Source organism: Phoca vitulina, unplaced genomic scaffold (assembly GCF_004348235.1).
Source record: "Phoca vitulina isolate PV1807 unplaced genomic scaffold, GSC_HSeal_1.0 scaffold8, whole genome shotgun sequence".
NCBI lineage: Eukaryota > Metazoa > Chordata > Mammalia > Carnivora > Phocidae > Phoca > Phoca vitulina.
The window spans coordinates 6,265,037-6,277,433 of NW_022589711.1; the positions used below are offsets into that span (position 1 = coordinate 6,265,037).

General features: G+C 35.0%; 1 protein-coding gene across 1 annotated transcript in view; it reads left to right on the plus strand.

Annotated features, from left to right (window-relative positions):
* NRIP1 (nuclear receptor interacting protein 1) overlaps positions 1-12,397 on the plus strand; it is a 97,837-nt gene that overhangs the window by 8,385 nt on the left and 77,055 nt on the right. Inside the window, exon 2 of the mRNA XM_032406299.1 lies at positions 10,824-10,905. The gene's annotated coding sequence lies outside the window, so the exon portion shown is untranslated. The remainder of the gene's footprint in view (positions 1-10,823; positions 10,906-12,397) is intronic.

Here is a 12,397-nt window from a genome sequence, read left to right on the forward strand (position 1 = left end):
CTGTAGAACAAGGGGGTTCGTTTGATTTCTGAGTTCTGGAATTCTGATTCTATATATCGATGTATGCTGTTGTCCATAAACAGTAAAGATTTCAAACCTATGGTTTTAAAAGGAGTAGACATGATAGGGCAAAAACTTGAAATATAAAAAAAGCTGCCTTTTTTTTTTTGCGTTTTCCTTTTTTATTAGGAGAAAGATCAGGAAAAGGAAGAGGATTTGGGGGCACCTGCTTTGTGCCAGGCATTGAGCTGGCTGCTTTACGGTTTCCATGTGGCATAAAGCTATCGTTTTCTCTACTTTTCTAGTCTGAAAAATTCTTGAGGTCACGCAGCTAATTTCATTGATAATAATTTGCTTTTTCATGAGAATATGCCATCTTTCTAAGAGAAAACCAGTCCCTATTTGATTTTTAGAGCATCATTAAAAATCCTGCTCCCAAACTTGGTAGCCACAGAACTCAAGCAGCACATCCAGTCCACCCAGCCTGGATTCTCCAAGACCAGTCTTAAGAGGAGGGCACTCTGTTTCCAGTTGATAATTCTGCAGGAGTTGATGTTAATTCTCAAGAGAACTGATGCCCCATTCCCTGTGCTTGCCCGAAAAATGTAGACACCAGCGGCAACTATGCAAGCTCCTTTCCATCCTCAAATGCTAAGCCTTGTGAAGTATACCACAGAATTACCGTAGTGTTCTTTGAGGCAGAGAAAGCAACTATGTTTCTTGATATAATTCATTAAAATACCTTGTCATGGTCTTAATCCAGGTATTCCCAAGGCTAGTGATGTTTGTCTACCTCAAGGAGCAGTTGCCGCAAATTCAGACCCATAGCTCTTCCTAGTTGAAAAGTTAAAATTCTTGACTGTAATGGTTCTTGACATGAATTTTGTTTTATTGCCCTATCTTCACCCACAATAATTTTATTTTAAAGACTACATTATGCTAATAAACTAGGCTCTTTGATACGAAGAGGAAATTAATAATATGTGAATGTATCAGAAGGAAGCAGAAATAGAAAGATGAGTATTTGGCTTCATTTTGGGAGTAGACTATGGTCAGAGAAGAGATTTTTGATTTAGGGAGGTTTGTGGCATGTAGTATATTTTTAAGTATACATCAGACATACTCTTTTCTTGTTGAGGTCATGAGAAATGTAGTTATAAACCTCTCTACCTCTTTTTACTTACCTCATTTAAACTTTATGGAATTTTGAACCCAAAAGAATCACGCCCACTGGTTCCCTCTACATTAAAAGGTACAGTCAAACTAAAACTACATTTGAGACACAAGGATGAGTAATAAGGCTCATATACATAATATTTTCTAGTGTGCTTTGGATTTTGAATTGCCAAGTAAATGTTGGATAAACAAAAGAGTTTCTATAAAAGCTGCAAAGGAATGTTTTACTATGATGTTTTATTAAGAGAATATATTGTATATGGCCAAGTAAGAAAGAAACTGTATAAGTGAACTTTCTAGAGTTCAGGTATGTGTTTATATTATTTCCCTAACCCATCCATGCCTTTTTAAAAAATTTAATTGAAATAGACTGAATCTCCATGAGGCCAGGGATTGAAGATAGAAATTTTGTATTCACCATCTGGTTCTTTCCCAATATCCAGATGTTGGGTGTTGTTGAGGCAAAACTCAAAGCAATGCATTGTTTACTTTGTTAGTAAAACATTGCTCTTACCTATCCTAGTAATCCTTGACTCACCTAAATCAACGTCATATTTTCCTTTTCCTTTTTTTTTTTTTTTTTTGCTTTTTTTGCTTCAGCTTTCACAAATTGAAGTAATTTCATAGAATCCTTAGATTTTCAGATTGGAAGGGAATTTGATAAAAGCTAAGGATGCTCCAGGTTTAAGTATATTTGTCCTAGAGGTATCTTGTCTTCCCCATTTTCAAACAGGTTGGTTTATAGAGGCATCTTCCTTAATGGAAGAGCACATAAGATAGGTAGTTGGTATGAACTATAAATCAAATAGTAATAAATGCTACCGTTTATCACTTATACACCTTTTTCTTTTGATCCTTTCTCTTTTTTGTTTCCTCTTTTTCCTGTTTTCCCAATTTCTCACTTGTCCTTTTATTTTCCCCCCTTTATTGCCAGGGTATACCTGGTGATGCAACGGGGTAAAACTACTTGCTTATCTTCCAACATTATTGTCATTGTTGTTAATGCTGTGATGAGCACTGAGTGTTGTATAGAAGTGTGGAATCGCTGTGTTGTACACCTGAAACTAATATTACACTGTATGTTGACTAACTGGAATTTAAATAAAAACTTGAAAAAAATAAAATAAAATTTCCAAAACATTTGTTTGCATTTTACAGAGGAGGAAATTGAACCCCTGAGAATTTCAGTAAATTTTAAAACTCATACAGCTAGCAGTTGGGTAAACCCAGGATAAGAAATCAAGTCTTAATTTATTTCACACTTTGTTTTATTAAGGCAGTCTCAGCAAGAGGGCTATGTACCAGGTGTTAAGAAATAGTTATTAACCTTTGGTGATGGATCCAGCAGTAAAGTCCAAGCTGACCTTATGATAACCAGAAAGACAGGCATGAGAAGTGGAGTGAGACAGGGCCAATTACATCCCCCTTGTTTTTGTAGCCTATTTTCTTCTCCTGGGACTGCAATATGGTCTTCAGAACAGTCTTATGATTCATGTATTCTAGTATTTGGAATGTACTTTCTAGGCTGAGAATTTAAAAACAAGTTTTACAGTAGAGGTGCACATCTATTCATGTAGCAGCTTTTTTCCTACATGTTATATACATTTTGAGTTCTACTTAAAAATCAGTAGGGAAACTTCTCTTTGTAGATTAACAGAGCCAGGTACCTTGAGTTGACTAGTGGGATCAAAATACTCACAGGTCAGCTCTAGTTGTTACTGAAGAGTAATGTTCTAAAATCATTAGTGCAGGTAGTTGGGTCTGTCAGGTAAGGTTATGGCCCCCATTTCAGTGTTCTCCTGTGAAAAAGTAACAAGATGAGAGGCACTGTGTGGACTAGTGGTGATAATGCTCAGAACCAAGTGCATCTAGATTCACCCCTCTAGAATGAGAGCAAGAGAAGAAACCTAATGGTAGCACAGACTGACCACATTTTAACCTTGGTGAAGGAAATTGGGAAGGAATATTCTCACTCCTGGGACAGTGGGCAAGAGGGTGTACATGCTCACTACAGTCCCCAAGCCTCCCAACAAGATCAGATTTGTCTCTCACAGTCCTCGGTACTCCTGATTGCAGTATCACACTTGGTTAATGTTTGTGTTTCTCAGTAGACCGTAAGCTCCATGAATAGGAGCTTATTCATCAGTGTACTGTTGGTAGTGTAGTGCCTGGCACATAGAGGGCTCTTATAAACATTTGTTGAAATGAACCGTACCAATCCCAATTATTGGTAAAATCTGGCTTTTTGAGGCCAGAAATGGAGTCTTTATGTATTTATATATAACAGCTGCTAACTATTATCTGTAGCTAATTCATAGTAGCTACTGTTCTACAGTTTTTTTCTTTAGACTATTTAAATTAGGACTTCTAAAAGGGATACTATTTCTTCCTTAAAATTTGTCATCATCTTTCTAGGTATATTAATTATGAAGGAAAAAGTGAAACTGTTGGTGACATTATAATTACTTGGCACTTAAAATTGTTTTGTAATGCTCGGTTTCTTCAAAAATACACAAGCTACAATATATTAGAAAACACATTTAGCAAAACCTTGGGGGCAACATTTAATTATTTTTTAAGGAAACAAAATTTTTATAGAGCCTTATAGTCTCTTTAGCTTCAGAAATGAAGCTAAGTATTATAGTAGTGGTAAAAAAACACCAGTTTGACACATTTAATCACATTGGGTTTGACTGGTTGGGAAGATGGAGGCATTTTGAAATCTCATGTCTAGAGTTAATTTTAGTGTTCAGTAATCTAAAAGTTAGAGGCCATCAAGAATGACTTGATGATTCAAACCCTACTAAGTTATAGGACTTAAATAGTATATGAAGTCCCTTTGTTATTATTTTTTTTAACTAGTAATTGCTCTTCTCTGGAGGTGAATTTTCTGTTAGAACACTATTATGTTCAACTAGATTAATAATGCTAAGGTAGAAAAAAATTTATTTTAAAATGGAGCTCAGAAATTTCTTAACTAGCAGTTTTCAAATGCTAAAGGAAATGTATAGATTATCTGGGATATATATTTACAACACTGAGATTTCACAAATGCTCTTAAAATAACTTTAACCCAGTTTCTTGCTTTGTGAAGATGAAGTGTTATACTAAACTTCAGGCATGCTTGGAAATGGATATCTTTTGTAGAAGAAAGAACATCTCCTCTCATGGCTCGTATATTTATTTTTATGTCACATGCTTATAAATCATAGCAAAAAAGGTATGCAGGCCAATGGACTATGGTCCAAAAAAGAAGGGTAGAAAAATTAGCACATTTACTAATTATGTGATATATTCTACTTTGTGCTTTCATCATTGTTTATCCTGATTAACTGAATTGTCTTTGCCTTTCATTGTTCCTTAATGTCAGTCAATATGTTAGAGAATGCATGAATTCTATACATTAGTATAAATTTTCCAAAGTAGGATTCCTCAACAGAGACCCAAACTTAATTTCTATATTCATGAACTGACTCTTGTAACTAAGACATGATGTCTCGTTTAAATTAGCAGCATTTTACTTTGCGGTAAAAAAGGTGAATAAGATTCTGAATCATTATTTTGCTGGTAATTGTCCCTACTACAAGTGTTTATTTTAGTTCTGACTACTCATCCATCCACGTATTTTACATTTTATACATTCTCGTATACATTCCTTCTGATAATGCCAAGTGACACTTTCCTTTGAAGGTGTCATTCTAATAGCATGAACACATTTACTTTGAGTTTAAAACTCTGATGCCATGTTTTCTTACCCCTTAAAACATAATAAATTCCGTCATTGGATTTATTCATCATGTTAGTACAACTCTGAATGATCTTTCTTTTAAAAATTATTGTACATTCCAATTGATGGCATATTACCTTCACCTGTAAGGTTCCAGTAAAATGACAGCATTGATTAATCCTTAAAAGAGGTAAAGTGGGCTTTGGGCAGTCAACAATAAGGATAAAATTAAAATCTGACTTTTAATCTTTTGAAAATCTAAAATTAATATGCATTTTCTCACAAGAATCCCAGATGGAAATCCAAAATTTGTTATATGTTCTTGATCTTTAAATTGTTTTCATGTGCTACAGTGAGAGTAGTAAAAAAATTTTCTAGCAGTATGAAGAAAATGAAAGAGGAGTAATAACACTCATTGCTATCTGTTACAACTAAAATACCCCGGTGATGACAGCATGTTAGTTTGGACTACATCTGATTTTATTTTACAGTGAATTTCCAAGTTTTTTGTTTTTATATTTTGAAATTCTGGTAGATGTGAACAGCAATCCATATGCATATAGGTTTAAAAAAAGAGGTATTTTTAAAGATAGCCAGTGTGAATTTGTCCACTGGGGAGTTGTCAGTTGTAATTGCTTTCTGTAGCTTAAGTCATTTTCTCTGTTGAATACTTAAATGAAGCATCAGGAAAGAAAAAAAATTGTATTCATACATATTGCCTTATATTTGAGTGTTGCAGAAGCTAGCTGTTCTTGATGACCATTGTTACTTTTAAAAAGTAAAAAAGAAATAGCAAGGGGATAGAAAGTTTTGTGTGCACGCGGAAATTACTTCTGAGGTCTATTCACATGCCCATTTATTTTGCTTTAGGCCAATTTGTGTAGTGCATTCTAGAGGTGGTGAAAGATACAAATTTGTGGTGAAAACATTAGTATCCTTAACACACTGTTGGTTGGTTTAACTATTAATCAGAGATATCGTGGAGAATAAAGGATTAGAGCTAGAGATGAGATAGGTTTCAATGTGGCTCAGCTGAAGCTATAAAATGGGCGAGTCATTTAATGTTCTTCTGGCCTCAGTTGGTAAAATAAGGGGTTGGGCTAGAATCATATTTGGTTCTTCTCACCTCTGTAAGAATCAGTATCACTTCAAAAATGAGGTTTTACTGTTGCATGTATGGAGTAACAGGGTGCATAGAACTAAGGGCTGGGAGGATGTCCCTTATGATTTTTTGAGCTTGGCATTTAATATTTTACAGCAAAGTTTTTAGTTTAACATAATTGAACTTGTACTAGATAGGGTTAATAGGCTAGAACAAAAGGTCAAAGCATAAGGCATTAGGCTTAATTAAGGGAGAGCAGGAGTGGCAGGAGTGTGTGACAGTTAAATGGGTTTCCCACAGACTAATGTCGGTTACAGTGCAACCATGCCTCAACTTAAGTGGGTTATTTTGTGCAAAGGGCAGCAGTGATTAGCAGTTTGACATGCCAGACACTTCTGGCCAATCCCATCTGTTTTAGAGGTTAAAAAAGCACACCTTTATGAGCTGATGGATTGATTTGTGTGCCCGTCTGGTAAAGATTAGAAGTCCAAGGCCAATGCAGTAAATGTCAGTTATGGAATATTGTACTTTCTCCGTTGGCTCATTGTTTTAACCGTCAACTGTTTTATAATGGTGGATTACTGCTGTTTATGGAGTTGGATGCAAGATGGGTGGGGGAACAGGTGAGAGGGGAAGAAAAATATTTCCTAGACGGAATCGTGAATTCACGTATTCTTAGCAGGTGTTTCAAATGGAGATACGGCGTATTCTAGATAGACTTGATTTCATGGAGTGTTTTTGGCCTGTTCCTTACAGTTTGAATCATGTTGTGCTTTTCTGAGTGTTATCTGAACAACCCTGTCAGTCCAGGATTTAATTTTGCATACAGAATTGTTAAGTTTCTTTATTTAGGTAACTCTTTTTCTGCCAGATGGATAGTTTATCTCCATGTCATTATATATATTTAAAAAGTGTAATATTTTGTTCATTAACTTCCTGGGGAAGAGGAAAGGGAAAAGAAAAGAGAAAATGGAAAGAGGCATACATACACGTGCACATGCATGCACACTTGCTTTGTGAGTAGAATTTACTAGGCTCACCTGAGATTGATGCATGCTGTTAAAATGAAGTGTATCTGAACCTAGACTCGGACTTCTTTCTTTCTTTGAGAGCTGGAGGAGTGATGCCATTAATATAGTTCATTTTCAGTTCAAGGTTGTAGCCCATTTAAAGTTACACAAAGGCTAGATTGTGGCTATAAAAATTGGTTTTAACATGTTCTGATATCCAAGGAAAGGAAAATCCTAAATTTATGTGGATGAAATAGAACTTTAGATATTGTGATTGTAATCAATGAGCTGTAGGAACAAAAGGCATTTAGTCATTTGGGTGGACCGAGGGAAGTGTTTTAGAAATAACAAAAAGTTATCATCTTTATCAGGCAATAATTGTCAACCTGAGATTTAAGTAACAATGTGACCAAGAACACTGGAAACAGTATTGGAAGAGTCTGACTGGCCCCCATGCTTTTATCCTTGTCAAAGGCTATGAACCATGAATTGCCTGTTACATAGTTATACAAATTATGTTTATCATGTTAGACCCTCAGTTGCTTCTTATGGAAAGAAAATTTATTTAAAGAAGACATGGTCACTGAAAGTTATATATGGATCATAATAGTAACTAGTATTTTTAAAAATATATGTATGCATTTATTTTATTAGTAAGCTATTCCAAAGTGAATTGGCTTAACTTAGAGAGAAAAAAGGAGATATTTTATTTCTCATTTAAAAAGGACAAAGTGACATTATGGTATTGGAGTTTATTTAGGAATGTAGTACTTAAATATGTATTCATCCTTGTGTTCTTTGTGGAGTAGCATCAGTTGAAACAATTTGGATCTAACACAGATTTACAGGAAAAAAGTCTTGCCCTTCTGTAAAGGTAGAGAAGGTGAAGAGACATACATTTTATAATAAGGTTGTTTCTCTTTCACTAACTCATTTTTAAGTTACAAAAGTTTGGCTTGAGGAGTATAAAAGTACTTGGTTAGTAAATTAACTGTGGGAGATTTATCTAATTTAATGGACAGAAACTTTTTTTTTTTTTTTTTTTTTTTGAGAGAGAGAGAGAGGAGGTGGGGAGGGACAGAGGGAGAGAGAGAATCCCAAGCAGGCTCCTAGCCCAGTGTGGAGTCCGACGTGGGGCTCCACCTTACAACCCCGAGATCATAACCTGAGCCAAAACCAAGAGTTGAACACTTAACTGGCTGAGCCACCCAGGCACCCCTGGATAGAAATTTAAATGAATATTCTGGTGATGTTATGTTAAACATAAAACAAATATTTGTTGCTCTACATTTGTACTAATAATATAAACATTTTTAAAGTACCCCCTACATCCTATTTTAGTTTCCTTCTTTTTTCTCCAGTAAATTCAAGCGCCATTATTATCTAGTTTGTGTTAGAATTTTACAAAACTAAAGGGAGATATTTTGTTGGGTTAACTTGTTTTTGTGTGGTTTGATATATTCTGAAGTTTTCAAAGAATATGCATTGTCTCTTATAGTCTGTGGTAGTCAATTTCTGTCTGTTGTATTTCCTTTCTTTTACTAATATTGTATTACTGACTTTGAGACATGTAAAATTTTTGCATGAGACATGCAGAATAGTTGGACATATGCTTGTTTAGGTTATAAAAGGAGAAAGCAGAAACTTTTAGTATGCTTAAGATCCTGTGTTTGCAGTTCTTGTCCTAAAAATTGTTATAACTTTGTAACCTGAATTTTAGTTGTTAGAAATTTCATGAGATAATGGAAAAAATAATAGCTCTGTTTCATCTTTTGATTTTAAACACTAGTGAGTTGTCCTTTACCTCTATTCAGGCAGATTGATTTTAACAAGCAAGCCATAATATATGATGAACTTATTCTAATGTATATTCTTAGTATATCTATGTATTTATAGTTATAAAGCCAGTGTGCATATGTGTGATATGTTTCAAAAAGAGAACTCTGCACCTGTTGATTGCATTAAGCATTTGGTATCTTTTAATGAGGTGGGAGAAGGTGCTATCACCGTAAGTGGATCATTCCTCCTCAGTAAATTGTGTACATTTTACATTTCATATTCTGTGACCTTGCAGTCAGTGACTTCAGCCCAGAATAGTTCCAAAGTCATGTAAATGAATGCAATTAAGGTATTGCTTATCATCTTACATAGTTCAGATGGAACCTTATTGGATAGAGAGATTTGTTTGCTTTATGAGGAAGGTCAAAATAAGGTTAAATTTTATTACATAAAATGATTTGGTAATGTTTTTATTTAGCTGCTGAAAAAGTAATGTCCTAATAGGAAATGATAATGCTTTTTTTTTTTTTCCTTTAAACCACTGGGAGCTCTTTTCAGCGTTTTTGTTTGTTTGTTTGTTATTTCTCTCTAATAGTTATAATTCTATTTTAAGATGATACCTTCTGTCTACTTCTAAAATTTTGGGAACATTCAGCCCTTAGTTATGATTCTGGGTATCTTTGACTCATGCATGTAGGTGACATTTCCTGCTGCTGTTGGAGGGTTGCTTAGGAGCAGCTGATGTATGTGCTTAGAGAATTTGTGTTTATGTCCAATTATCATGCCAGTTGGTGCAGGACCTCGGACAGCAGGATTAGAGTCCTGGTTCAGAAAGGAGACCTGCTACCCTACCAGGCTGATTGTCTGTAAGGGTTGGGAGAGCATTGACATAGATACTAGAAGAGTTTTGTTGATGAAGAAATTGTATGTGTGTGTGTGTGTGTGTGTATGTGTGTGTGAGAGAGAGAGAGAGAGAGAGAGAAGTAATTAAAAGAAAGGCAAGTATTCTTCATTGTCGTTGGCCCATATAATTCCCCTGTTTCCTTTCATGGTATTATTTTTACTTCAGCATGGTATATTAATTGAAGAAGTCTCTAAGATCCACTGATTAGTTGAGCAGATACTTACTGCACATCAGCTCTGGGCCTTGCACCATGTTAGGTATTGGAGGATTCAAAGATGAATGAAGGGTTCACAGTCACAGTGAGAATAATAATTAGCATGATGCAGAGATAGGGATCTGGAAGCATAATGGTCAAAGAGCCTGCTTTGGTAGAGTGTTGAGAAAGCATTACTCAAAGAAATTTGGTACCTCTCTATGGTTTTAGGGAAACTGACAGGCACTGGTAAAATGAAGTAATGATGAAAAGTAGCTACTTTATTTTAGGAAGTTGAAGTTGCTATAGTGGAATCAGGGTGTCTGCATCACTCCTTCCTTATCACCAACTAGCTGCACTGTCCATTAGCCTATTTATCCATATAAAGTCCCCTCAGCCACCACAGTATTAAAGTATACGCTGTGTCTCTTGCTGGTCAAAAACTTTTCACCCACTCTTTTATTCCTGAAGGTATAAACTTTCCCACATGTTGATGTCATTCTGTATCAGAAGGCTTCTTATTCTCAGTTCAACATTTTTTTGTTCCTAGTGGTCGAAAGAGAGAGAGAGAGAGAGAGAAAAGAGGTGTTTCAAACTCTGTATTGACTACCAAATCATCCTAATACCTTTTCTCTCAGAATTCTTCTTCATCCCCATTAACTTCTCACCTTGAGAATAGGTAATAGTGTTTATGTAGTATAAAGACAGTGTATTTTGGTAAATAATTTTATAATGCAGATTGTTCATCAGATATGGTCAACAGCTATGCCCAAGGAAAGCATGTATAATGAAGAATATTTTTTATCTTACATCTTTTTTTTTTTGAGATAATTTATTTTAGTCAGTAGTTAAGATTCCATTGTAAAACATGCCATTGAAATTCTTTGAGATAAGATGCAATTGAAGTAATATTTATTTTTCTTAATTTTCAGGGAGCTTTTGGACTGTGAGCTATTTCAGAACTCTGTTCTCAGGACCTGTTATTTTAACAGTCAGGAGAAACACATCCAGAAGGTATTGTATTTTGTCTATTGCTCCATTCTTTTAAAATGTAGTTAAGCCTTTCCAATTATAGAAAGAATATTATGTTGCATTTTGTTATTTATTTTTCTTTAAGTTTCAGATATTGATTAACTAGTTGTTTGATGTTTATAACAGAGGAAAGGGATACATTTCAGTGTTGGTAATTCTGAATTTTGGGTAAGTCAGTGAAAGCTGCTTTAGGGGGGTGGCTGGGTAGCTCAGTTGGTTAAGCGTCCGACTCTTGATTTCCACTCAGGTCATGATCTCAGGGTCATGAGATCAAGCCCCGAATGGGGCTCCTCACTCAGCAGGGAGTCTGCCTGAGATTCTCTCTCTCCCTCTACCCTCCCCCACTCTCTCTTTTTTTCTCTCATAAATAAATCTTGTTTAAAAATCTGGTTTAGATAAAAACAGTTTTGCCCATTTTAAGCATCTGAAGTATTTACATTTTACCTTTTCAGTATAGAACTATTTTAAAGAATGTTTTGATTTGAAAATGAGATATTTGAGGCACTTATTTATCTAAGACAGTATGGAATATACATTAGATAATCAGGCAGGCTTAAAGTCCTTCCTGCCTTTGACAACTCTACCTTCTAGTATAGAGATCAGCTGCCATCTACATTTCTGCCAATCTTTCATCAGGATCCATGGACACCTGACTCAGCCTCTGTCCATCGACTAAGATCCCTATCTGCATTATCACCTGTGGTTAGATGGGTGTAGCATAACAATTCCTCTGCTTGCAGAGCCTGGGTCTCAGGACATGTGATGTATTACTAGGAAGAAAGGAAGAAACTTACCTGTTTTGTGTTTTTGTCTTTTGCAACCCCAAGACCCCATGTGGATGTACCAAATGATTTGACTAAAGTCAGTGGTGAACACAGTCCCCTTTAGCCTTATCCAAAGTTTCCTTCTTAATATCTACCTTTAAACCTCCCCTAAGTTTTGTGTTTTCCTTAGAAAACTTGCCTGCTGTCTTGCTTGGAATAGAAATATTTAATAAAATAATGTATTTGTTGAAGTTGTAGTGAATAAGCCAACTTCTTTAAATACATATTTTCTTATTAACTGGATATTTATTATTTATATTCGCATGAGATAACACAGAAATCAGTATTATGGATTTTTTTAATCACTTGTCAAGCCATGTGAATTTCTAGTATTTATAAATTTACAATTTGTAAATTTATAAATTTACAGTCTTTTATGTTTCCGTAGCACAGTATATTGAACTTTTAATGTAGTAACTTTCTGTGTTTAAAATTCTTCACCATTGACAAAGTAGCATTTTCTCCTTTCTCTTGTCAGTTATGAGAGGGAGAGTGAAAGTGAATAAGAAATTTAAATAAGCACATTAGGACTATAAAAGAAATTGTAAATGAAATCCAAATATCAACTTTAATCTTGACTATGCATACTTTATCAGTGAAGGAAATGATATGGTCAGAAACTGTGGATTTTGTGAAATTCAAAGTTATCT